The sequence below is a fragment of the Passer domesticus genome, chromosome 2, assembly GCF_036417665.1.
Source record: "Passer domesticus isolate bPasDom1 chromosome 2, bPasDom1.hap1, whole genome shotgun sequence".
NCBI classification, from domain to species: Eukaryota; Metazoa; Chordata; class Aves; order Passeriformes; family Passeridae; genus Passer; species Passer domesticus.
Window position 1 is genome coordinate 100906224 of NC_087475.1, and position 26506 is coordinate 100932729.

A 26506-nucleotide genomic window follows, 5' to 3' on the forward strand; every position below is an offset into this window, starting at 1 on the left:
ACTAGCATATAATAAAGCAGATAGAGAACATAATATAAATACAGCAGTCTGATAAGAAACCACAGCTCTCTCACCATTATTAGGAAAAAATGCAATCAATCACTATGACAACCAAGAGGACTACAACTCCATTTCATGGCAGCCTTCTAGAATACCAAAATAAAATTTGCTTCACGTATAATTAAGGCAAATTGATGTTTCATTAAAAAACAGAAGTAAGCAAAGTGTTGCACAGAAACTTTGATAGGACTTGGGAAGTGGTTTGTTTTCTTTTAATTTGGTCTTTCAGTGCTGGTCTCTTGCTCTGATTCTGAGTGGAGACTTCATTCAGACAAAACAGGGACCAGTCCTTATATAAAGTCAATCTTCCTTCATCTTCAAAGTTTTCCCAGGGAAAAGTTTTGTTGAAATATAAATATTTCTGCAGTGCTTCTTGAGTGACAGGGACACTTCTTGTTCAGCTGAAAATTTCCTCTCTCTCTCTGGGTCTAGCCTCCTAGGACACGGCTGGAGCGGCAGGGGGGCATCCCTACACTTCTGCTGCTCCCTGCCCCTCCTCTGACGCGCAGGACTTCAAGCCGTGAGAGTGCTAGGAGATTGGACGTATCCATGGGGAATAGCTACTCTAATACTTTCCTCCACCCCCCCAGTTCATGAATTTGTCTAGACACAGAACAATTTTCCCCACGGCAGATCAACTTCCTCGGCCCTTCCTGCCCCTGGGCCGGACTCAACGGCGAGAGTAAGGCGACGCGGGAGGCAGAGCCCACGGTCCTGGGCGCTTTCCCCGGGGACAAGCCCTCTGGGTCTCTGGGAAGCGCCTGGACGAACTCCCTGGCACACCAACGCGCGGCCCCCAGACCCGCTGCGCCGCCTGCGGGCGGGGGACGGCGCCACCTGGCGGTGCCGCGGGGGGCGGCAGGTGTCGTGCCCGGGGCCAGTGCCGCCCCGGATCGTCGCTGTCCTCCCACGCCCCGATGTCACCCTGCGCTTTCTGGCTCCGTTTCACTGCCTTTCGCAGGAGATGCTGCTCCCACCCCTCGACTTTCCGCAGGCGGCGCCTGTTTCGGTAACAGGCAGGGCTGTTTGCGTGAATGCCTCTCCCTCGTGAATGCCTCTCCCACGTGAACGGAAAGGCGACTTTTCCCGTATGACCAAATGCTTGTGTAAGAACAGGGGAAGGAACAAATTCAACCCGTCTCGTTTACATAGCCCCACTCTGTCCCCGTGTCTGTGAGGTGCTACGGGACAAGTATGAAACTGCCTGTGTGAAAGTCTCTCCGAACGCCACCGGTGACCTGGCCTTGATGGGTGGCACTGGAGATTTGTGAGCCACTGACATAGCAACGACTTCTAGACCAGCCAGGCCTTCCTCTGCGCCTCCTCTGACCCCAAATGATACTTGTGGCAGTATAACACACGTCGTGCTACTGCACCTCCAGAGAGGGAAGATCTCTGTTCAAAGGCAACAGTTAACCCCAAGCATCCTGTATTGGTGCTCTACAACCTCCTTTCCACCGCCTTCCAAGCCCAAGTGCTGGTTAATAAGCTGGCGAGCCTGCCTGCAGTTGATGCTAAGTGAAAATTAAGTCAGCATGCTTCAATTCCCTAAATGCCATTGTGCACTTTTCATGATGAGCTGCTAAGCTCCAGTGAAACCAGGAAATTTTGAGGCTATTACAGCATCAGAAGGGATGTTTGCAGCCTCAGGTGGAGACAAGTGTGAATTTGCACTGCCTGTCTTTCCAGATGCCGGGATGCGCGCTGTTCCAGAAGATGCTTGGATGCGCGAGCATGGGACTGGCACCTGAGCCACAAGAACACAGACATGCACCAAAATGGGTGCCAGCCTGAGCTGTCACCAGCCCCTGTGTCTTGCAGATTGGGTGGAGCTACCATCATTATGCAGATACACCCCAAAAACATTGTAGCTCAGCTGTGGTATTTAAAACATTAAGGGTGCGGGACACAGAAAGCAGCACATTTGGGTTAAAAAACAAGTTTTTTCTCTCAGTCACTGAAACAGCTAGGAGTGCTTGGGTGGAGGGTGAATGATGAGCAACACTTGACCAAGAGACTGCACACTGCACTTGTTTACACACCACAAGAACTCCACAGGCTTCATTGGATCTATTTGTTTGGCACTCATAACAAGAGGATGGGTACCCAAGTCCTAATCTCACAGATACCTGAAGGTATGTGAGCATGGATTCCTGCTTTACCTCCTCTCTTTTTCCTCATGTTCAACTTTGGCTTTTTAACATCACTCTTGCTTGTCATAAAGCAAAAATTCTTGCTTACCATGCAACATAGGTATATTAAGAATACCTAAACTGTCAGGAAAGGTAACTTCCATTATGCAGTGGTTCTGGGAATCAGGCCCTAAACCATGGATATAGCATTTTAGCACTGAGCACATTTTAAAGCTAATTCTTGTCCTGGTTGGGCCATTGAGGGGTGGGCTAAGAAAAGGTTCAAAATGGTCAGTGTGAATTGCCCCCTCTCAACTGCTCCTTAAAGTGTTGGATTGGTTTTTTTCCTCCTTTTGAAAAGCCTCAGAGAACAAAGTTCTAAGGGAGAGGAAAAGGAAGACTAGAAAAAAACCCACACTTTATTTATGCAATCCTAATAATGGCAGAAGTTCATGTCTGAAGGATGAGGGTAGAGGTTTTCTACTCTCATATTTTTTTAAGAACAATGCATCCTCTTGTTTTAATGACAGCTTATACACATGTGCAGGCTAAAGGAGCTTCCAGAAGACAGCATTTTTGAGAAACATGGTGCATAGGATAGCAGGGGAACCAGGCTTTGCTGTTTCTAAGGATTCAGCACATCAGCTTTGTTGCAGATAGAATAATGAACTAATTTCTCTCTTTAATGTATACAAAGTAATCTGTGTTTCATCCCAAATGGCATCTCTAATTAGACAATAATCTGTTTTATTGTCTAAATGGGATAATCACTTTAAAATAAAAACAATTGAAGTAATTAAAAAATGTACAGTAGTCCCTAGATCTAGAAAATATGCCATCTGGACTGTAAGATTTCAAACAATACAGTTCAGAAAACACATATTGAAAAACATAGGGTATAAAAATCAACGGGGAAAGAAATTTAAAAGAGCAGGACATTCAGTATCTGTTTGCAGCTGAACATTTACTTCAAAGTCATTGCTTCAGGCAATTTGCTAGCTAATAAGTATCAAATTTTCCCACTCTAGCGTCACCTTTGGAGAGAGTTTTCTGCCTGCATGCCCTGCCACTACCAGTCACACAGCAGCTTGTAATATTCCAAGAACTTCTCACTTGCTCTCTATGCTTTTTTTTTTTTTTTTTTTGGTGTCCCCAGTCTAAATGTGCTCATCAGATTCAGTGACAGTTAAACAAAAGCACCATAAAAAAACAGACCAAAGAAAGGTCTAGCTAAATGCAGTATTTCTCAGTGGCTTATTTTCTAGTGGGTTATCCTTGCTGGAATGAGTATGTAACAAACTCTGCTAACCAGTGGAAATTCCAGAGATATGTTCATAGCAGAGATACCTGGCTCCATGCAGTTCTGGGTAACTCGTGCAATAGTCAATCTCAATATTCACTTGAATAAAAAACTGCTAAATGCACTTGGTAGCTTTTTCTGTGTGTGTGTGTATGTGTGTGTGTGTGTGTGTGTGTGTCTCATTTTGCTTGTAATTCATGGAAGCTCATAGAATTAAATATGTGGCAAAGAGAGCAATCATGACAGCAAGGTTTTGGAGATGTTTGTGAGAAGGCAACAGAAACATTCACCCATCATGCTGGAAATTAATTTTAAGCTCAAGAATTATCCATTCAAGACCAAGCCCCCATATTGTCTGCCGATATACCTTTTTGCAGACTTAAGAAACAAACCTTCTTGGTTCTTGGAGGAAATGATTTCAAACAATTCCTGGTGTGGACAATATGTACCCATCTGAACCATTCACTGAACCTTTCAGAACAACCAATTCATTCTTAACTGCATTTCTTTATTGATAATTTTGAGCAATGCTGGGGTTGAGTTGTAAAGAGAATCTGCCTGGGGAACCTCTAGCAGTAGATAACATATGTGAAAGGAAGACGAAGTGCAAGGATACCCCCAACCTTCCCATACAGTGAAAAGAATTTGAGTAGGGGCAGTATCACCAGCCATGCCCCTGAAAGGAAAGCCCTGAGGTGTGTGATAGGAGATCAGATCAGTTATGTGATGGGAGAAACAGACTGGAGAATACATAAGAAAGAAAAGTTAAACTACAAAAGTGGAACAGATAGGAACTGTCATGTAACTTCTTCTCTGTGAGGTCTGTCACTTGTCCAAGGCTCAGAAGTATCTCTTTTACACTCCCATGTGATGTATTTAACATCAGCTCTGCAGAACTGCCAAATCATATGATGAAACTACGCAAAACATGAGCTAAGGGACTAACTCTCACATCACTTCAAGCTGCATTTCAGGCTCTTCCCCTTCTAGAATTGTTCTTTTTGAACACGTGTTTCACAATCTAAAGCCCTGGGGTCTTGATATGCCAGGCAGGAACTGATACGTTGTGCATCTGTAAGATGCTTGCCTTGTAGCCCCTTATTCAAGTGGTGGTGCTTCATTAGCAACAGCTTAAAAATTGATTCAAACATTATGTTCATTGCACACAAACACTTCTCACAGTCTCCTGTTCCCATTGAGGCTAAAAAAATTCCATTGTATGCGTAATCTTTTATGAGTGCATTCTTTGAATACTTTATTTCTTAGAACTGAACAGTTCTGTTTATAAAAAGAAATTATACTGACAGCAATGTTAGAAACTTTCAGAAGGGACCACTTAGATCTTTAAATTTCCATATTAGTCCTGTTTCAAGAAAAATACAAAACAAAGAGCCTCAATTACATAGTTTAAATTCTTTAAGAAACAGCTTCACATGCCAGGCTAAGAGGATAGAAAACCCAATCTTTACCCCCTTCATCAGATCTTGCAGCCTTCTAAGGACAGCTTCACACAGGATTTTTTAATTTGGCACAGGTTTAATAACCAAATCAGGTTTTCATGTTGGACTGGGATATTTAGAGAAGGTAGCAAGCTGAGGACTGAGAAGAAGCACAGGGCTGACTTCTTGCCAAGTTTCAGTGGGAGCAGGGTCAAAGTCCCCAGGGATTCTATGTATGTCAACCAGGATCTGTGTCCAAGGAAACAGATGGAATGGTGTGCCCACTGTCCTCTTCTTAATATCCACATACTTTTTAACATGAGTTACTTTTACTGAAACAACTGCAGTGCAACACTTCAGGACAGGACCTTGGAGACTAATCTGACCACCTGAGTGCTGTTCAGAAACAATTCCCACTGAATCCCCTGACTTTGAGCACAACAGCTGTGGAAATCTAGCATGCAAGCAGTTGGTATGAATTACTACTTCTTTCAATATAGAAGAAGCATTCTTCTTTTTAATGAACATCCTGTCTCTCAGTTTAATGAAGAACAATGATAAATAGCACATTGCTTTAACTGTTACAGTTACCAAATAATCAATCTCAAGGAAATATTCCCTCAGAGAAGTATTCACTCTCTCACAATGACACATGTTGTTGGAAAAAGCAGTTAGCGCTGCCATGAGTGACCCATTTCTGTGTGCTTCACTCTACCGCTGGTAAAGGCTGTAGTCTTTTACAAATCTGCTGAGAAATGAGAACACATGGGAGAATGGGGATAATGCTCTGCTCTATTCCTCCTGCAGAGGTAATTATGCATTGTCTGAAAAGCATTACATCACTGGACAGGTAGACAATTAATTTCAGAATTCAATAATTCAACAGTCAGGGAAAAGAAATAGATCTGACACCCTTGTTTACAAAAAAGCTCTTCAATGCCTCAGTCCAACTTGCCAGAATAAAGTGCAGACTTAAGAATTCTCTTTCCACAGAGGCACTGCACTAGATTAGAAATAAGGGCATTAAAACTTTTCAGTGTTCAAAGCCTCTGTTGTTATGGATCAGTACTTCATGGGCAAATTAAGACATTTCTCTGCTCTACCTGATCTCCTTCTGTAGCTTTTATTTTTTAATACTTTCTTCATGTTTGCTAAAACACTGTTTTGAAGGAAAACAGCAAAATATGCTGCCACAGTAAAGCCTTGGAAAGACTGTGCTGGACAAAAGTACCCACAGTGACCATGAGGTAAACCATTTGAAGAGTTTTGCTAAAGCTACTGCATGGACAATACATGGCCCCCTTTTTGCCATGATGTCTAAGTCATGGCAAAGTGAATACATCTTCCATATTCCAGAGAAGTAAGCCCTTTTGACCACTTGGTTCTCTTGATCTGCTTGAGATCCCTCTTTAATCCTCACTCTACCTTCTATTTTCTTTCCACATCAAGCCAGCCAAAACACATTTTTTAATCACTGCACAGTTAAAAATTGATAATTAACGAGGTTCCCTCCAATTAGCCTGATTTGAATGCAAGCAGTGACTGGAGATCCAGGCAGGGCTGAATGCCTCTATTACCTCCTAATCCTACTTAGAAACACCCAAGACCTCATTTGAATTAGCAGTTGTTGTATGATGCATAGGAGTCTCACATTAGAGGAAGTAACTGAATTGTAGGTCTAACAGCAAGGCATGACCTTTTTTATTTAATCTTGGTCTTTGTGCTGCCTGTAGCTGAGAGAACCTCACTTTTAATTTGCTGCTCTTTCTCTTGCCATTTTCCTGGTTCTTCTCTTATACTGTTGCTGTGGGAGGAAAGCACTCCTTACTCACAGCTTCTGTTAAGCTTTCTGTTAGGTCTTTCCCATTTCCTTCCTTTCACTATGAGTGCTAGTTTGAATATGAAGTAAATTTAGTTTATTTGCAAAAGCACTTGCTTCTTTTTCCTCACATTAAAACTAGTGCAAATAAAAAACATAGTGGAATTTATAATAAAGTACTTAAAATACATTAACTAGTCCTTTGGCCTCGAGGTGAGGCCCAGGTAAAACTTCAAGTGTCATGCATGAATGACACGGGAGCTTACTGGAAACAGTCTGGAAGAGAGCAACAAGAACAAGTGGAGGTTTACACAGCAAGACCTATGAGGAAAAATTGAGTAAGCTGAAATTGTTTCCTTTGGTGAAGAGAAAACCAAAGTGAAGAGAAGTAGCAATATTTCAAACTGTAAAGGGCTGTAGCCAGGTGGAGAGGATTCCACTGATTTTTGTGCTCACTGGAAACAGCATTGGTAGAGGGACAGGCTATTTGTTGAGGGAAAGGAAAGAAACCATCTGGTTTAGTTGTTTTTTCTGAGATTCCATGAGAATCTCTTTCAACTTTGGTGTATTCTGTCATTTTCACTACACACACTCTCTCACTAGACTTAGTGCAGATTCTTTTATTCTATAGTACCAATTATCACCATTTTGAACCATCTATGTTGCTATACTCAGAGAAATGAGCTAGCATTTTCCTGGATTTCCTTTTATTTTAACTGTAGTTAATCTTTTCCTTCCTTTTCAGACCTCTCCTCCAATATACTGGCTAGGAGTACTCTTCTGCATATTGGAAACCAAATTCCAGTTCAGTGAGGGTGATTATTTGAAATTTGTTGCTATCCTCACACAGGAGCCTTTGATTTAATGTCTACACTATATTCTGCTTGGCTGCCAGCCTGCTGAGCAGCACTCCCAGAGGTAGCCAAGTTACTGTGCACCATGAGTGACTGGCTTAAGACAGTGCTACACCTTGGAAAAGAAGATATATTAACTCAGATTCATCCCTATGGCAATGAAACCATCTAACTTAATTTTCTTTCATTCTCAAAAGGGATTTGGTTACTAAGGCTGAACATTATCAAATGGATTCATTTGAGCATTCAAAAAAAAAGTTTTCCTTCTCTCCATAGCCTCAAACTGAGGAAGTCTAGGAAAATCTGAGGCCCTAAGAGAAACTACAGCACAGAGGTTTTACCCAAGGTTCATACAGCCGTCTGCACTTTTCCATTTGTAAAATGAGTTTAAATGACAGTTCCAACAAACTCTCACATGCAGGTAAACGCCATTCACAAAATCACACAGGGTAATGCATGCAATGTAACAAATGCAGATTTCTTTCATACAGATCCATTCCATCAAATTCCTGCAGGTTCTCCCTGGTTTGAAGAAAAGATGAAAACTTATCCTTAGTAAGAGAGTGGGGGTAGAAAAGATACTTCATTTACAGAAGCTGCAATAGTGTGCTGGTAAGTCTTACTGCTGTTTTCTCACAGTGAAGAGATATATTGCATCTACAGGCACTGAGTGAAGCTCTCACTGCAGCCAATTGGCCTCGTAAGAGATCACCATAAACAGGTTGTGAAATCAAGAGATTTATAGGAAAACACTTGAAAAGTGTTCAAGGACTTTATATATTAAATCAATCCTGATTTATTCAAAAAAGCTTTTAAAGTTATTTATACAGGGGGAAGACACACACAAGACTATTTGCCAAGACTTTCATCCTTACGTAACACAAACAGATACACACTTGAAAACACCACACAGAACTTCTCCACCCCCGTGGGTGCAGATTGACCCAGCCTCACTCTGCTTGTACTCTGAATGGTAGGGACAGAACCTAGTCCTGATCTAAAATCCATGCACCCTTCAAATATTGTGCTTCATCTACTGTAATTTTTTTGCCTTTTTGCCTCTCAAAAACAAACAAGAAAACCAAAAATCTAACAGTCCACCCCACCCCTACCAAAAAAAAACCAAAACAAGCCAATGCCTATCTGTCTCCCCCAACACCCTAAAAGAGTACAAAGAAAGTAATCTGACTTCTTCTGGTACTACTTTTCAATAGACCACTTTCTACCTGGTGTCCCAGCAGGAATAGGATAATGGTTGCAAAGAAAAATAGATCACCAGCTTATAGATTAGCTTATTTGACTACAGAATTCTGGTTTTGGTCAGCATCATTATGCATTTTGACATATCTAATCTGAAGAATACTGATGGCATATTTTGGATCGTACAGAGAAAGGAGATCCGATGACATATTTCTGACATGCCTCAGACACCAGCTCTTGGACTCAAACAGAAAATAATTGTCTTTGCTCTCAGAGATTCCATTTGGCTTCATGTGAGGAAAGGAATAACAACAATCACAGTATAAGGAATGACAATTTCCTGATTTGCTTTTTTCTAATAACTACAGTAAATACAGATAACTACAGTAAATCCGGTTGTCTTTTAATGTCTTTTCCCAAAGTATGTCCATTCATTTTGAGGGTCCCATTTTAAGACATCTTAGTCCTTGTGTTTGTACCACCAAGAGAGGGAGAATCAATCCTCAAAGGGCAAGTACTGAAGGCTTTGGAATACAAGGCAATGTAAAGTTGCTTGCTTTTGAGACTCAGGTATAGGGATTGCCAGAATGTTAAAAAAATCTGAAATTTTAAGAATGACAAGTGTAAGGTATTCATCACTGTTAATACTAACTTTAAGTGGAAATGGAACTATATAGGGTTTCTGAATAGCAGCCAGGAAAGTCTGGAACTAACATGTTGAGCAGGTAGTGGTACAGTCTCATCAGTGTGTTTTTCCAAACCAGTGAAATGGAGGCAACAATCTTCATGAGTTTAAACTGTTTTAAATTGGAATTAAGATTTTGCCACCTTCTCAAAAGATTATGCTACCTGTATAAATTACAGAAAATAATTTTAAATCCCTACCGTTTATTTTGTACTGTTCATAATGTGGCTCATAAAATCAAAATTTATGTTAATTGACAAATTAACATACAAGTCAAGACAAACAGTAGCAAAGACCTTCAGGAACTATAAATATGTTTGAAAGCTGCTTGAATAACTTGCAGATTAAATTAATATTCTTTTAATGAAAAAAGGAAAAAATACAGGAAGAGGATACCCTGATTACCTACATCACGAGAATCCAGATGAGTCTACATGGATATTCTGAAACTTTTATCATCTCTAATGATGAGTCCCTGTGTAAGAGTGGAAGGATGCTGAGGTAATGTTTATTTCTTCCTGACTGGGGACTTTGTAATCAGAGTTGCTGACCTCAGTAAGTGGTGTTTTAAATAGGCTGAATATCCTACAAGCAATGCAATGAAAATCCAGATGTCATAGAGAAAGTAAAAGGATCAGAGTAGGGATTTCATCCCTTTGAGATGTCAGCCTAAGACTGCTCTTAGATGCCAGCTGAAGAGATGGAAGTGCAGCTAATGATTTTAACTTCTTATTTCAAATTGACCAAATCAAAAGATCTCAAAACCACCCATTTTCACCAAATAATAAAGCTCGGTGACCTCTGTGAGAAGCAAACTAGCAAACTCTAAAGTAAAAAGAAGTAAACTCAAAGTGCCTTCTAAGACAACAGATTTTGTTTGATAAATGGTTATGCTTTCTATGCTTCCAGAATGGCTTTCCATGTGTTTCCTTATATGGGCAGATTTTCTTTCCTCCAAAACTTCATTGCAATGCATATACCCTGCAAGTCATGAGGAAGGGGAAAAAAAGCCAGCAGACCTTGGAATTTAGGACTCCCACAGACACAAAAAATATGCTATCTTAAATGTAAAAGAACAAAGCAGAACTTTTTCAATTAAATTCAAAATTATTTGCACTGGCAATGGGACCAAGACAGAGCCAATATATATATCTATAAAAAAAACCAAATTGTTCAAAACATACACTAAAATATCCTTCAGACCAAATGACAATATTCAATGCATATACTGTATTTTCCATTTCCCAATGCTGTTTAAAAATCAACTAATTAAACTGGCTGACAGTCCCTGAAGATAAACAGCAATATAGATTATAGTGGTTTTAAATGGGGAATACGAGCATGAACATCATAAAGCAAGGAGACTCTCCTGACTTCTCTTACAGACACAGTCTTGACTTTGCCCATGTTCTCTGCATAAACAAAGGTGATCTGATACTTATGAGCTCAGTCATCTATTTACTAGAAAAAGAACACAGTTTGCCTTTCTAAAACGTGTCAATGTCTAAATTTAAGTAACTTGCATTTGCTGTTGCTTGTAATGTACTGAGAAACATTCTGAGAAACTGCAAATTGTCATGCATACAGAAAATATTGAGAAAAGACCAAGGAGAAAATCAGCATTTTGGGTGGCACATGACAATGAAAATCACTTCTTCCATTTCACAGCTAAAAGGCAGCAGGGGTTTCAGGCTGACTTGCTTTGGATAAAATATCTTTCTTTTCCATTCACCCGCCACAATGTTTTGAGTAAAAAAAGTGCTTGCAGAGTTTGCAAGCCCATGGCAAAAGAAACATCTTGGCCTATATCTGATGAGAGCTGCAGATTTCTTCTTGCAAGTTTGTTCTTGGTCTATGCTTGCCACAGATAAGTGGTTGTGTTTTAGACTTCCAGATATAAGACATTCAGCTATCTTCTGCAGTGCAGAGTGGAATAGTGGCATTATGTATTTTTCATTGGTTTAATTGTCAGGATTAAATTTAAAAACTTAAACAGTGGCACAAATCATATCAAAGGCAGAGGTTTGTCCTAATAAAGTTTTTTTTTAAATGCAATAAAATTCCAGGATTATTGATTACAGTGTCCAGAATAGGAAGAAATACACTATTCTCAGTACAAAGATAAAACACTACCAAAGTAAAATACCAGAATAAAATCCTTTCCACTCAGAATAGAGAGCTAAGAACATTTCAGTCCTCTTCATTCAGCATTTGAAGGCTGTCTTGTATTCCTTTCAGACCCTGGTACCATACTTCTCTCTTGGAAGTGGGTGCCTGGCAGGCAGACCTGGCATGGCTACTGGCATGAGCAAATGGGTCCTTCTCAGTTTTGGAGGTCATGGCTTTCACGCAGCAAGCTCATGAACAGTAAGAACTGCTGAGGTTATTGCCATTGGCAAACTTCCCTGTGAGAACAGCACATTAGAGAACCCCTGAATAGTTGAAAGCAGTAACTGAAGTCTTTGGAGTTTACCAGCCAAATTAACAGGAATCTTTCCATTCCCATCTACCATCATAGCAAGTTAGAACTTGGAATGCAATACGTGTTTTCTAGGAAAAACCTTTTTCATAATCATTTACAAGTAGGACTTTCTATCAGAGACTCCAGATAGCCCCTGCAAGTATGTGCAGCCCTCAACACACTGCCCTGATTTACAGGTGAAGCAACAGAGGCAGAAATAACCAGATTATATCCTGTGTAAAGGAATTACTTAAATGAGGACTTTGAAGTGACTGTAAGTGGTAAGATAAGGATTCAGTCTCAAAAACTAGTGCTCTATGGAGCTCCATAAAGAGCAACTGTGCCATTCTCTATGATACTACCGGATAAAGAACTTCATTTTCAGAGGTTCCCACTACAAGTTGTTCCCCACTGACACTGGAAGCTTAGGCTACCTTAACATCTCTACCCACTGGTCCTATGAGAAGTATATGCTACATTTTTTATGGCACAAGACTTGACCTGCAGTAATGAAAATTATAATGTTGGTTCAAGTGCGTGAAAGCCACTGAACACTCCACTTGCACAGATTTCACAGTGACAAGAAGATTCAGGTCTTGGTGACAAGTATTTTGCATGTAAAACTATCCCCAGTCATATGAATTTTAATTATAAATGTATTCTTAATGAGTACTTAATTAATTATTCAATAAGAAATGTTATATTCACAAGAAAAATGAAGCAATGAATAGAAGGGAGTTTCAGGAATTGAAACAGAAGGTGCAAAATCAAGATGGAAAACAGAAGCCAGATACAGAATTTTCTTCTGGGATCATGAACCCTTCCCTAGAATTTGATCCAAGAATCCATATCACCTATATGTCAGTGGGGATCTGCAGATTTTCAGGGATATTAGTGGGAAGTTGCACAAATCTTCTTGTATCTTGCAGGAACAGGCTGGAGGCTAGAAGAGCTCCCATGATACTCATACCTCTAATTAAGAACAGCAGATTGGAAGGGACTCTTGGGTCATTAAGTTCAGTCCCTTGTTTTTGTAGGCAACCATGCCATATAATCTTTTTCATATGATGGCTCTGCTTATAATAAATAAGAATTTTTTTGGTTTGGGGGTTGGGTTTTTTTTTTTGGTGTTTTCGCTCTTGCTACTCTTAGGGGAGAGCTTCATAGAGTCTCATTTGTTTTAGAATCAGAAACATTTTAAAATCCAGAATAACAGTACAGAAATAGTTTGTATCTACTTGCTCTTGTGTCAGCATTTCCCTTAGCTTAAATAGCACTTTTTCTAATGTATTTATAGAATACAATCTTACCCATCTTTTTGTTTTGCCTGAACATGCTGGCTAATCTTTCTTATTCTTTCTCATAGGATCCTTCCAATCCTGGGAGCACTTTTTTACACCTGTTTGTTTTTTAATTAAGATTTCTTAAGTAACAGGTAATCTGGCTGTACTGAGTATTCCTGACTGATGAAAACTATCAGATATCATGTTTCCTAACAATGTTTTTGGAACTGAAACAGCATGAAGCCCATTTCTGTCAGACATACTAAATGGAAATTTCAGAAAAAGTCCCACTGCCTTCAGTGGGTAAGCCCTGTCTGCTTTTTATTTTCTAATATCCAAACATCATTTCCCAGTAAAAATATAATTTTCACCAACTATTAACATTTTGGATAATAACAAAAACTAGAAATATGTATTTGCACGCACTTATGAAATAAGAAGCAGTAGTACTTGTACCAGAATTGGAACAAATATCTTTGTGAGAATGAATGTTAAGTTGATTGAGTCCAAAAGCAACCACAGTATTTTCTGATTATCTGAGCAACACTTGTAACAGTATATATAAAATATGTATCACAAACAAGAATTTTAAAACTCTGCTGTAGTTCACATGAAACAATTCAGTCTTATCTCACTGCTGGATGCTATATTTGGCATGAATTCCAAATTTGCAACAAGGTGGAGTATTTGATCAAAGGATCCAGAAAATTTACATGGGTAGCCAAAATCAATCTGTTTGGCAAAACATGTAGATGATGTTTCTCTCACATTGCTTTGGTATTTTGGAAAACTTGCACTATCAAAGGAAAAGTGTGTATTCAATGCACTGGAAGCAGTAAGTCATTAAAAGGTGTTTTCTGAAGGAATAAGTAAGCATAGAAGATGCAGGATTTGAGGCTGGAAATAGTGGTTTTTTGTACACTCATAGTACTAATCCAGGAAATTCAAAATTGTGCCTCCATCTGCTATACTGCCCACTTTTTCAAAAGTGGCAGCTGATACTTCTTACTGACTTGATACACCCTGAAGTGATACACATTTCTGATTCTGCTGAAAACTGTGCTCTTTGAAGTATGTCCTAAACTAAGGCACATTAAAACACTAATTACACATGAACAAGCTGGTAAGCATGCTTAGTATCTTCATATATTATATATACTTGTCGAGAACAATAGAAGAGTAATCCAGCTACAGGACATTCTAATGATGAACTCTCATTTATGTGTATTTTTCTTTTTCAACCATGTTTCAGTTTTGGAACATGGACTTAAATTATTTGTAACGTTTTTATGACCAACTCATGCTTCCAGAGTAATGGCACTAATCATATTGTAAATCAGAACTGGTCCTATATTTACTAGATGTGCTTGCAAAAATCTTTGAACGCTTTTAAAAGACAGATTCTTAAGCTGGAAGTCTTCCCACGTTTCCTTCCTGGTCACCCTATTTAATCAATAGGCGGGATTAAAAACTTCACACTTTCCTCTAAAATGAAGCTGTATTTGGTATTGGTGCAATTGCAAATTAAACTGGCTAATTAACATTCCTATCAGTCATAAGGAGTCTCCGTTTAACAGGACTGATGCTCTCTTGGTCCTGGAAAAGTGCTGAGTTATAAATTAGCTGTCAAGATAAAATAGATACGTGTTCAATAAAAACTAGTTCTAATCTTACAACTATGTTTTCACTGCAATTATCATTATTGCAAGACATCAGTACTTCCAACATGAAAAAGGAAGGTTATATAGACAAATTATTATTGTCAAATATCAGGCAATTCAAAAAATAGTGTCAAGAAACCCATTTTCATGTAATTACTGAAAGTCATCTGGAATTTCCAGTATTATCTGCAACTAAGTCTAGTCCTTCTCCAAGGTCTTATATTAAAGTGTGGTTGAACTGGAGGATTGGGAAAGTGACAGCTTATTTGCCTTGGCTGTCGGTGTGTCTCAGCACAACTTTGATATGAAGCAAGCCAGTTCTAACCCCAGCTTTCAGGAACTGGGCATTGAAAGAAGAACAAATAGTTTCAGCTTCAGCTTATCCAGGAACTCAAAGGAATGAGTTATGCTGTCAGTGAAAACTGCTTAAGCCAAACAAATTTAATTTTTCGTCTGTATTTGAATGCAGACATGCACAAACTTGGCACACAAAAGGCACAGGAAGTGTATGTTATTTCATGAATTTATTGCCAGCAGTAGCAGTAAGCTACTCCTAAAAGCAATTTGTGGATGCTTTAAATACACTCCAGCACTTGATTAGAACAGGACTGAAAGGTAGAATGATTATAAAATCAATCAGTGCTACACTTCTTTCCCTCTTTGAAGTCTGATTTCAGTGGGATCAGAGTCAAGCCAGTCCATGGCATAGTTGAAATCTGTCATAAGATTCAGATCTGTCTGGACTACTGCTGCATTAGTCATGGATCTCTCTGGCCTCCCTTCTTTCCTCTTCTTCTGCGCCCACCCTGTCAGAGCTTGTGTTACTGTTCCAAAGGTGCTCCCGCTTTAAAAAATTACCTCTGAGGTTTGTTTGCTTTTCCACAGGCATGGCTCTTACTGCAATCAAATCCTCCAAATCCAGTAGAACAGAGCTGAATCTCTGAGAATCCAAAGAATACTTCTGAATATCCATCATTCCCTGAAGCAAGCACCAGAGACCAGCAAAGAAACATTTCTCACTTTGAAAGGACTGGCCAGGGAAGGGAGACCTACATACCACAAATTATCGGAAGACTCGAATCTGTAGTACTTGTACTATGGGAAGGAAGAGGGCAAAGAAGAGCAAACTGCTTCCTAGCATGACAGGATCATTAGAGGTGTGCGCTAAGGAGAGGGGAGGGCTTGATGCTCAGCTAGATTAATAAGCTCTGATTAAAACACTTGGATGTACAGTCCAATGAATCTGAGCGTGTCTGCCCATTTGTATGTCCAGCTCTGCCGGAGGTTACATCAGTTTAGCACAGCTGTCCAGTGGAAACTGTGCTGCACAGCAGCAATAAACAAACAAAGCCCCCGAGCTTTCCATTCACTTGGGCCAACTGTGCCAGTTTCAACCCAGACAGAAATATGCTGATTTTGCATGGGAGGGGTGCATCAATTTGATATATTAACAGATCATATCTCACATTTCACATGGCTGTAAAATAATGTTAATAATTTATTTAGGGTGCTACGTTATTCGATTAAGGAAAGAAATGCATTTTGATTCTATTTCTATAATGCTTGTTTGCTGGTACACTGAGTAGCCTTAAACAAAGAACCAAGTTTTTCTCAGAGCAAAAATAATGAACTGGGACATCTTTTTTGATTAATATGATCTCTTGTTGCCAAATACTTCACATTTTAAGTAACGGCTTAAATTTTGGCCGTGCTTCCTAGGTAAGTCTTTTCTCATAGCCTTTAGAAAGTATTTTCAAGCAGAGCTTTTACCATATTAGAACTTCACATGCAATTGTGAGACCATATATTTGATTTTTGATCACAAAATTCAAGGTCTCATTGTGGACTTCTCATTATGTAGGTGCATTTGAATACAGGGGTTTGGTTTGGCACCCCATTCTATTTTTTCCTAAATCAATTGTCTTGCTTGTTTTATTTTAAAGGTACTTTGCTACTTTTATTTTTATAGGCACAGGGTAAAGCAAAAAGGAGCTTAAACACTGTCAGAAATAATGAGGGATGCAATTAAATACTGTAATGAGGAAAAAAATGAAGAAACTCTGTTTCAGATTTTCTCTTTCATTTCATATTTAAACTGAAAATATCTGTTAGTTGAACAGTTTGTCTAATGTCAGTGATCAGAAGCAGCTGAGTACTGCATGTAATAAAATAATGAATGTAAAGCTGACTTCCGTGCAAAATAACCAGAAAAACTCATATTCCACTTTAGCTCTTAAAACAGGATTTACATGAAATTCAAAGGGTAGATCAGTTTGTGGAAATAGTTCAATAGCTACTTCCTTTAAAAATCCATGGGACAAAATAATCAAAATCCTATTTAATTCCTTTCCTGTTTATAATTTTACCACCATATGACTCTGACTTCAGAGAGACAGAGGAACAGCCAAGATGGAGTCTGTAACTGTCGGTAGCATCATCCCAGTAATCGAAACATAGTGCAACACAGAAGTAGTAACCTGAGAGATCATTGTGTCAGAGAGCTCTCATACAGATCTAAGAACTCCTGGTCAAGGCTGTACAGATCCCTTTTGCAGTTGCTGGCAATTAAAAAAAAGTTACAGCATAACAATCTAAAACAATGTGTGTCTTCAATTTTTAGCAAATCAAAATGATGATGTGGATTTTTTTGTTTCATTTATTTTTGCTTAATTTATTTTCAAAACAATGGTTTCTAAAACATACTTCCAAATATTTTGTAGGTTTCTTTTCCTATCTGAAAAGCTTTGTTTCAAAGTGTTTCAAATACAAAACTTCAGAAATAAGAGACTACTTATTTTGAACACAAAACCTTACCTATACTAGCATATATTTATGAAATGCTTTCTTTCACAGTTTTTGTGAGCAAAGTTCTGACCAAGACATTTTTTCAGCTCTGTTTCATTTTCACTTACTCCTTTCTGTAGATGCACAGTATCAAAATGTCAATATTTAGGTCCAAAATCCATTCAAGAGTGCCAAGATGAAAGGATTCCACTCTATAACTTGACAAGTCACTTGTCAAATTTTTATTTAATGTGGCAAGTATTTGATCTCTTGCATTACACACAGAGTTTGAATAGGCACTTTGGATCTGTAGTGCCAGACTGAGAAGTGGAAACCTGTCAGAGAACTTAGACAGAACCATAGGATAGACTCATAGAAACATTTACATTGGAAAAGACCCTTAGGATCATTGAGTCTGACGGTTAACCAGTATGTGATGCCTTTGACAGATTTCAAAATCTCTGCTCCAAGAGAAAGCATACAATGAAGGAGAAATTTTGAAAGACAGCAAGAATGAAGTTCCTGTGTGTCACTTATGCATATAAAGAAACTGCTTCATTCACACCATGCCCTGCTGAATTTCTAATACTGCAATTAAACAGCTAATGGCATAACTCTATCAGTAACAGTAACCTCACAAGAAAAATGAAATGTAGTTATACTCATTGTTACCACATACCTTTTACTTTCTTGGACAAGACTGTCTAGCACAAAGAGAATTATTAATTTCAATTAGCTGCTGCTTCTATCCATGGCTACCAGCATTTAGCTGACTGGTAACACAGCTTCATCTTCAACTACATTCATCCAACAGACACTGGAGTGAAAAATACTGCTTATTTTTGCTCTAACTGACCCCTACCTTCAAACTAGATATCTAAAAATGTTTTGTCCTCCTCTGTCAGTGAAGAGATGCTCTATTACAGTGCAGGCTCTGTAAATGTTACTCAGAAAAACCAAGGTGATAGACAGCTTTATTTAGGTAGGATTTTTAAAATAATTAACTGGTTTTGGAGCATAAACACCACTGACTTTTACTGGTATTTAGACAAAAGGAAGCACCTCAACTGCTTTTTCTTTCTGCTATACTACAGAGTAGTTTTGAATCTTTTGGGGGGGTGGGGGAGAAATGTGAAGAAAATGTGAGAAGAGTCAAGAAAAACTAACAAACAAATAAGAACACAAGTCCCAGAAGATTTTTAAAGTAAGCAAGATGCTTTGGGAATAGCTGTTCTGAACAATTACTTATTTGAAAGTTTTTTAATACCACATTCAAAAGTTATCATTTAAGTGTCTCCTTCCAGTACAAAAGCCTGCATCACAACTCCCACCAAAATAAGTCTGCCAGAAATGGCAGGGATTGCATGAGTTGCAGACATTTTCCCTTCCAGTCAAGGTGGCTGCACAATTCCAAGAGCTTGTGCAGACAGCATTTCTTCCAGTGTCTGCCTCCTTGCTGTAAGAAAACCCCCAATGCCCTATTCATGATGATTCTCCTTGATAGTGCCCCAGTGGTGCCTTGCAACTGCTGAAAGATCCCCAGGAAAGATGCTCAGATCTGTGAAATATGTCATAATGCCTCCTTCAGTTTGTTATCTGTTTTCAGTAAAGTGACAGACCCTGATCTACTTTATGAATCAATTAAAAAAATATATCAAAATCACCACACCATAAAAAAAAACTCATCAAAAAAACCCAACCAAACAAAAAAAACAATTAAAAAAAAAAAAAAAAAAAAACAAAGGAAGAAAACCTAAAAACTTACAAATTAATCCTACTACCATCACTTGTCTATGTGAGGTTTTGTGGCATTTTGCAAGTGACTGTTATATTATCATATGGATGGCCTAGGCTGAGAAAAAACAACCACACCTCTGGCTTAATTCCTTTGTTAAAAATTAAAATATATTTATGCCCAAATTAGTACATTGCTGAATCCAAAGATAACATCTGTAGGAAATTTAAATGGAAAGTAGCATGTATCTATCAGAAAACATGTAATTTGTAAGAAATTTTGTTGTCAGGAGCTCAGGCAAACACCCACATGATACATTTTAAGAGAACACTATTTAAATATGGAACAAACTACTCTAAGCCACAATGTATGCGCGTGCCATCTTAGATAATGGAATGTCCTTTGTAATCAGCAGTTTAAGTCCTCTCTACCCCATTCACACTTTTATTAATCGAGTCTACTCATGGCATACAGATGTGAGAAAAGCTTTGCAAGTGTGAGTGCCACCTGATTCATTTCCATGTTTTACACTTTACACATGCAGCAGTCTGACACTGCGTTGATGCTGCTGAACATTTACTTTTGCAGTTCCTCAATACAGTGCGCTCTGAGAGACAGCAAAATTTGTCCATCTTTCCCTCCACATGTGGGAAAGGGATACGAATGCCGTTCCTACAAAGCTACAGATCATATGAAATCTAACCCTAGAAGACAAAGAGAATCCAAGCAAAGAAATCTTGTGTCCACTTGGATGTCCAAAAAACAAAGTTTCTATGTGAGATTCAGCAACTAATCAAAATAATTGTTTTGTTGCTGTTTTGATGGTTAACATTCCTGATATACAGAGACTACAGTCCAGTGACATGCAACTTCACCCAATATTTTGTGACGAGAAATCTAAATGCTGGATGTCTTCTTAGTTCAATCAGTAGCTAACAATAAGTTCCTTTTTTGCTGTCTAACGAGATCCTTCCCTTCGTCCTTCCCCAGCTGCAAGAAAATAGTGGCTGGAACGTGGGTGTTTTATTTCACTCTGTAGCAAGTCTAAAAGAGTACAATTGCTGTGCTCTTAGATATTTAGATTAATAAATGTGTCAAGATTTTTAAATTCCCAGGGGATGTTTTTTTCATATTACCATTTTTTGTACAAGGCAATGAACAAAGAAGACTTAATCTAGCCTAAGGAGTATAGGCATTATTGTAAAACAAAAAATCCCCAAACATAAATCTCACCTTTGCCACTGGCATGTGTCTGTAGTGAGGATGCAACTATTGTGGAAGCTGATGAAATCAGCAACAGCTGCAGCCTCTGCCCACTGTAAAGTTAGTATTTGACACTTGTGACAGACAGACAGTGAGCAAAATAATGGAATGAAAGGGTTACACAACCCTATGGCGTTTACTGGACCTGCTGCTGTACCCATGTAAGTAAACAGTGGTGAGGACAGCAAGCCCTGAACTGTGCCACTTCCTTCCACCAGAGAGCTTGGGAAGGGGTTCTGTTAATGGCAGAATGGAGCACTATTAGAATGTGGCTGGGAACAAGTCTGACATACCATTGACATCTTTCCATCTGATATTTCCTTCATATTGTATGTACACTTCTAGATAGAAGAAAAATCTATAGCACCCATACAAAAATCAGAATCTGATTTTAAGACATAATTATTAGCCCTAATTGCTAAACCAATATCATTAAATACAATTCCATTTTTTATCATGCAACCCTTTCAGCCATTTTTTTTAAGAAACATTTTTTTGCCTTAAGTTCTTGTGTTTGGTCTGTAGCCAGAGGAAATTATTTTGGGAAAGTGTAAGACCACTTGGACAAGAGATCCATGGGAAAGTGGACTTAAAAAAAAAGGGCTGTTGTCACTTGTCACTTCAGAAAAAAGATTGCTTTCCCTCACTCTTTTCTTGCTTATAAGCATATCTTCAAAACCTGGGTTAGAAGACAACTCTAAAGATTACCTTTTTTATTATGTAAGAATGCATAGGATTTTCTCTCCTAAGAAAAAGCACAATTTTTGGAGATGATCATCAAACAGTCTAGACTATGACTCCATCATGGAGCATTTAGCACCTACCTACCATGCCACTCCTTTATATATAATTTGGAATTAACATCACAGATATTTTCACTCACAGATGGTTTATTATGCTAACAGCCTATGTTAATATCCAGCTATCAAGACAACAGAAACTTCCCAGAGAAAGACCTCTTCCACATCCACCACTATATTACAATTCTATAACACGAGACAAAGAAATTTCAGTTTGTTCAACCCATTTCACAGAAAGAGGGCAAAAGGAATCATGTCATAAAAGTATTTTCATTTCCTCAGACTAACCACACATGCCTTCTATCATCTGTCTGCCCTTAGCACATGTAACACAGAGTTTCAGCTACAGTCAATACAGTGTAATTCAAATTTACCCTGACTGTGCCAGATATGAGTTTTCAAGAACCATCTAAAGATTTAAGTTCCACTGAGTCCTCTCCAGGTTTTTATAAACACCATGCCTGGAATATCTTCCTTTATGGCCTATTTTAGACCAACAAGGACAAGAATGCAGAGTATTTCTATTTCTTACCCAGAAGACACAGAGTGCCTAGTTAGTCCTTCTGCAAGAAGGGTAAGCTTGATGCCTTCACTTGGTGGCATCTGTGGCATTCAGACACAAGGAAAAAGTTGTCTTTTCCTTCTAACAATTTACAACCATTTGTTTTGTTGGGGATAGAAAATTGCAGCTCAGTGTAGATAAGGGCAGCAGGCTCTCAGAGATTGAAATAGACATGGAATCTCTGACATAGAAGGGATTTCAGTGCAGGCAAGGAAGGATGAAGGTGTAAGATAGATCTAGGCACGTGAGCATCTTACTCTTTCTACGGTTTTCCTAGCACATGTGAAAAGGATAAAACAAATAACATTTCCAAGTCCCCTGAGGTGAATCCTAGTGACAGACCTCCTCCTCCCACAGTGAGGGGTCTCACAGGTGCCCAAATGGACAAGCCAATACAGCTGGGAAAGGTTCCCCTGTTATTCCCCAGCAACAGGTTCTGTCCAGAGCAAGGCCCACTGAGAAGCCAGGGTACACTCAGAGAAGTGTAAAACACTATTTTGTAACTATGCCACAATATTACATCATCCCCCTTACTAACAATCTTATATTTCCCTTCAATATAATTTTCCTACACGCTCAGTTCTGTGGTTCAGACTCAGAAGTGAATATTCATATCTAGGTGTACTTGCACTGCAGCTATGATAGAAGCTCTGCAAATAATCCCAATGTACATAAGTTCAAGTATTTTTCTGTCTTCTAAATTCTCACTGATTTAACTATATATTCAGTGACATTTTCACTATTGTAATGATTCCATAAACACATTTTTAGGATTCTTGCCAGGGCTTTTCCTACACTAAGTGCTTGCATATGTATATTTTTGTGCATGCTAGTTTTTATGATAAACTTTTCAGTGTACTATTCTTTCTGACTGCCTGATGGTCAGGAATGGCAGTCCTACATTGAGGGGTTTTTTCTATGAGGCTTTTCAGTAACACAAAAAATTATATTCAGATGAATTCATTGACTCTGTGTTTGTTTAGTCAGCTTCCCCCCTACCTTAATCAGGTCTTTATACACATCACTGTCAAATATAAACTCCAGGTGTAAGTCAGAGTACATGCCACAGGCTACTTCACGAGCCTGTGATTATGTGATGCAGGTATACTGCACTTTGGCTCACAAACCAGGATATTTCACCCAGAAAGCAGTGGATATTAGGTAAGGCTGACAGATTATTATCTGGGAAAAATGACAGCCAAGAAGGGTTATCATAGTGGCCCATAAAGTCATGACTGTTACAGGGAAATAGTTCTTCACTATCTCTTCCACACAAGAATTACAAGGCAAAGTTGTTGCCCAAATTCAAATTCTTTGCTCTGGCAGCAATTAGAAAAGTTAAAAGCATTTGGGAAAACCATAATGTTTCAGAAATACATGTACAATATACTAGAAGCTCTCTGGAGAAAACTGATAAGGTTCTGCCCAGTCACTAGACAGAAATGGTTCCTTACAGTTGTTCTTTCACTTAAGGGAGTCAGACTCCAAGCAACAGGTAATATTACAGAATTAGACTCAAGTCTTCAATAGGTGCAAACAGAACTTGACTTGAGAGAAAGAGCTTAAAAATGTCTAATCAGGTAGGAAGACTGTTCACATCATGGAAAAATATATAAGGAAGCTAGGAGCACAAGCTGCAAGAAGACAGCTGTATTGCAGTAGCTGTATTTGAGACCAGCTACAAACAAGAATGGCAAAATGCATCCCATTGTCTAATTTACGTCTTGCAAGTAGTTAGAGAAAAATAATCAAATTTAGATAAGCAAGCACAAAAAAAAAAAAAAAAAAAAACACAAAAAACCAAAAAAAACCAACCAAACAAACACAAAACAACCAACCAACCAAAAAAACAAACAAACAAAAAACAACCAGCAAGCCTATCCCCAATCCCAGATGTTCTGCTCATGGACAAACTGAGCAGGTAGTTCAATACTGGAGCCTTCCACAGCAGTTAAAGACCCATTTTACTCCTGGACATGTACAATAAGATCTGGCCCGTGTCTCCATAGTTGTTTATAGCGATCTTTTCCCCCTCTTTTCCCTCATTTAACCACTATTTCAGACATTTTAGGAAGTTATTTTAGATTTTACTCACAGAATGCAATAGCAAATGCAACAGCAAATGCAACATTTTGTGTTCTTAGGTAGCACAAGGTATCTTTTGTGATGTGTGCAGGAGAGGAAATGAGAGCAACAAAACGATGGGGAAGGAGACAAGGGAGGAAGTTAGATAAAAAAGAAAAAAAACCCTCCAAACAAACAGATGGACAGACCATTGGAATTACCAGCCTTTTACCTAATATACATTCAGTTCTCTCTTAACTACAGAGTCTAGACTTAGCATTGATTCAATTTCTATATGATGGTTTATTTCTCATCTTCCTCTTTGGATTATATGTGAAGACTTCTTTCTCTCTGAGAGGAATCATTAAGGACATAGCTGCCCTTCTTTTAAACTATCCAGAACTGTGATCTCCAGTTACAGTCTCCATCACATGGGCAGTAAGAATCTAGATTTATACTTTGCTCATTGGTGGCCCTAAAAAGCCAAGAGGATGCAATGTTCTCTCTTTGGTCTCCTTTCTTCCCTTCGCAGAGGCACCTTCTGGGTGCTGTAGAACAGGCTGGCTCTCCAAGATGTGACCTGAAATGTGACCTGAGATGTGACCCCCTCTGTATGACCTGCATGGTTTTGTCAGGCCATAGGGATCCTTCTGAGCCCCTGCAGCAGAGAACAACACCCCTGCAACTCCCCTGCAACACATGTGCAGCCCAATTCTCTGTTATCAATAATTCTTTAACTGTATTTACACTAATTTTAATTTACTACCTATTTTCCTGTGAGTACATATCACCTCTCCCTAATAAAATGTTAAAACATAAGTTTTAAGTGAATAACAAATTGAATTACTGATACAACTGAAAGTTCAAATATATTTACAAATAACATAAGTTTGAACAGGGGATGAGACGGATTCTCCAAAGAAATGTCTAAATTTATGGCATAAATAAAGATGCAACAAGTTTCAGTTTTTAAAAAGCATTTATCTTGCCAATATTTGATTCGTAACAGTCAAACCATAAGACAGTTCAATTTTTAAAAAGTCCAAATTTTGTTGTTCTGCTAAGCGATGTCCACAAGCAGTCACACACATGCACACCGTAACTCTGAACTGCAGCAGTTTATCATTTACTTTATTCTAAAAATTAAGAGAGTATTGGATCATTATTCAGAAACAAATATAGGGTTCTGTAAAAACTTTTTATAATAGTTTACTATCTTCTGATACTGACCCTGATTCCCCATTTTAAACCTGCATGCCTCACAATTAGGTTATAATATGAAAAGCCTGGTTTTGCAATACCCTCTCATCTACTGGAAGTTTGCACATTAGCTAAAACCCAGGACTTGCACGCCAAGCCTGCTTTCTTCTCTTGCTAAAAGAAGCAATGTGCCATCAGTAGAATCAAACTTATTATCTAGAACGTTAATAAGTTTCTTTCCTAACATCTATTTTCTTAACTCACTAGGATAGTAATCTGATTTTTTTTTGATGGGTGAAGTCACTTCAGGAAGAAGAGGGAAACTGAAAGGTAGGAGAAAATGTCATTTAGAAATTGCAACTTTTTATGATTATTATTATGGGATTTATCTGATTTCTGTGATTCTGAAAGATAATGTGAAGTGGGTCAGTGTTTCTGTAATATCTTAAAATATAATTTAGAAAAGACCTTTGGCACATATTTTCTTTGTCCAAGAAACACATTATTCTTTATTAACAGCTCTAACAGCAAAGGGCATAAACTGGAAACAATGGGCAGCTGGAAACATACAGAAGAAGATGGACATGGGAGACAACAGAAAACAACCACACTTTTAAAAATTATGTCCATGTGAGAGGAAGTAATGTGAAACATAAGGATTGAATACATGAGAAGACCTGGAAATATTAATGCTGAATGATTTACAAGGAAAAATAAATACTGAATGTGGCTGGACAGTTCATAGGAATAACTTAGGCACTTTTAGTTCAGAGTTGGCTCCTGAACAGATCAGCATTCAAACTTAAGTAACTTTTTAATGTGAGTATATTTGACTTTATAAGACTGCAAACAAAATGCTCATAATCACAATTGCCCTAAGTAGATACTATTCAAAGCATGCAATGTCATTTCGAGTGTTTAATACCGATTCTCACACTGTATAATTCCCAGTGCAACACAGATCTCTCTAAAGTTGACTGTACAGATGTTCCAATACAGACTAGTTGAGATCCTTCTGCAAATAAAGAATTTATATGACAGCAAACTCTGCTTTTTGTTAATCCAAATTTTAACTTTTTATTAATTTGCCTCTTCTTCTTTGTAATGTGTTTTTACATACTTCTGAAGGCTTTTAGTGTGCTCCCTAAACTTTCTCTTTCAACCAAACTACCCCAGCTGTCGTACATTTCTCATAGGTAAGAAG

At 38.5% G+C, this 26506-nt stretch overlaps 1 long non-coding RNA gene across 2 annotated transcripts; it reads left to right on the forward strand.

The window, feature by feature from the left end:
* The first annotated feature begins 5169 nt into the window (after positions 1–5169).
* On the forward strand, positions 5170–16618 carry LOC135295566 (uncharacterized). Of its 2 annotated transcripts, none has more exons than XR_010357691.1 (5): positions 5170–5403; positions 8096–8216; positions 9863–9990; positions 13317–13536; positions 15780–16618. It is a non-coding gene; the product is annotated as an uncharacterized LOC135295566 (long non-coding RNA). The 2 variants fall into 2 exon arrangements; XR_010357690.1 differs by having other exon boundaries at positions 8120–8216.
* The last annotated feature ends 9888 nt before the right edge of the window (positions 16619–26506 follow it).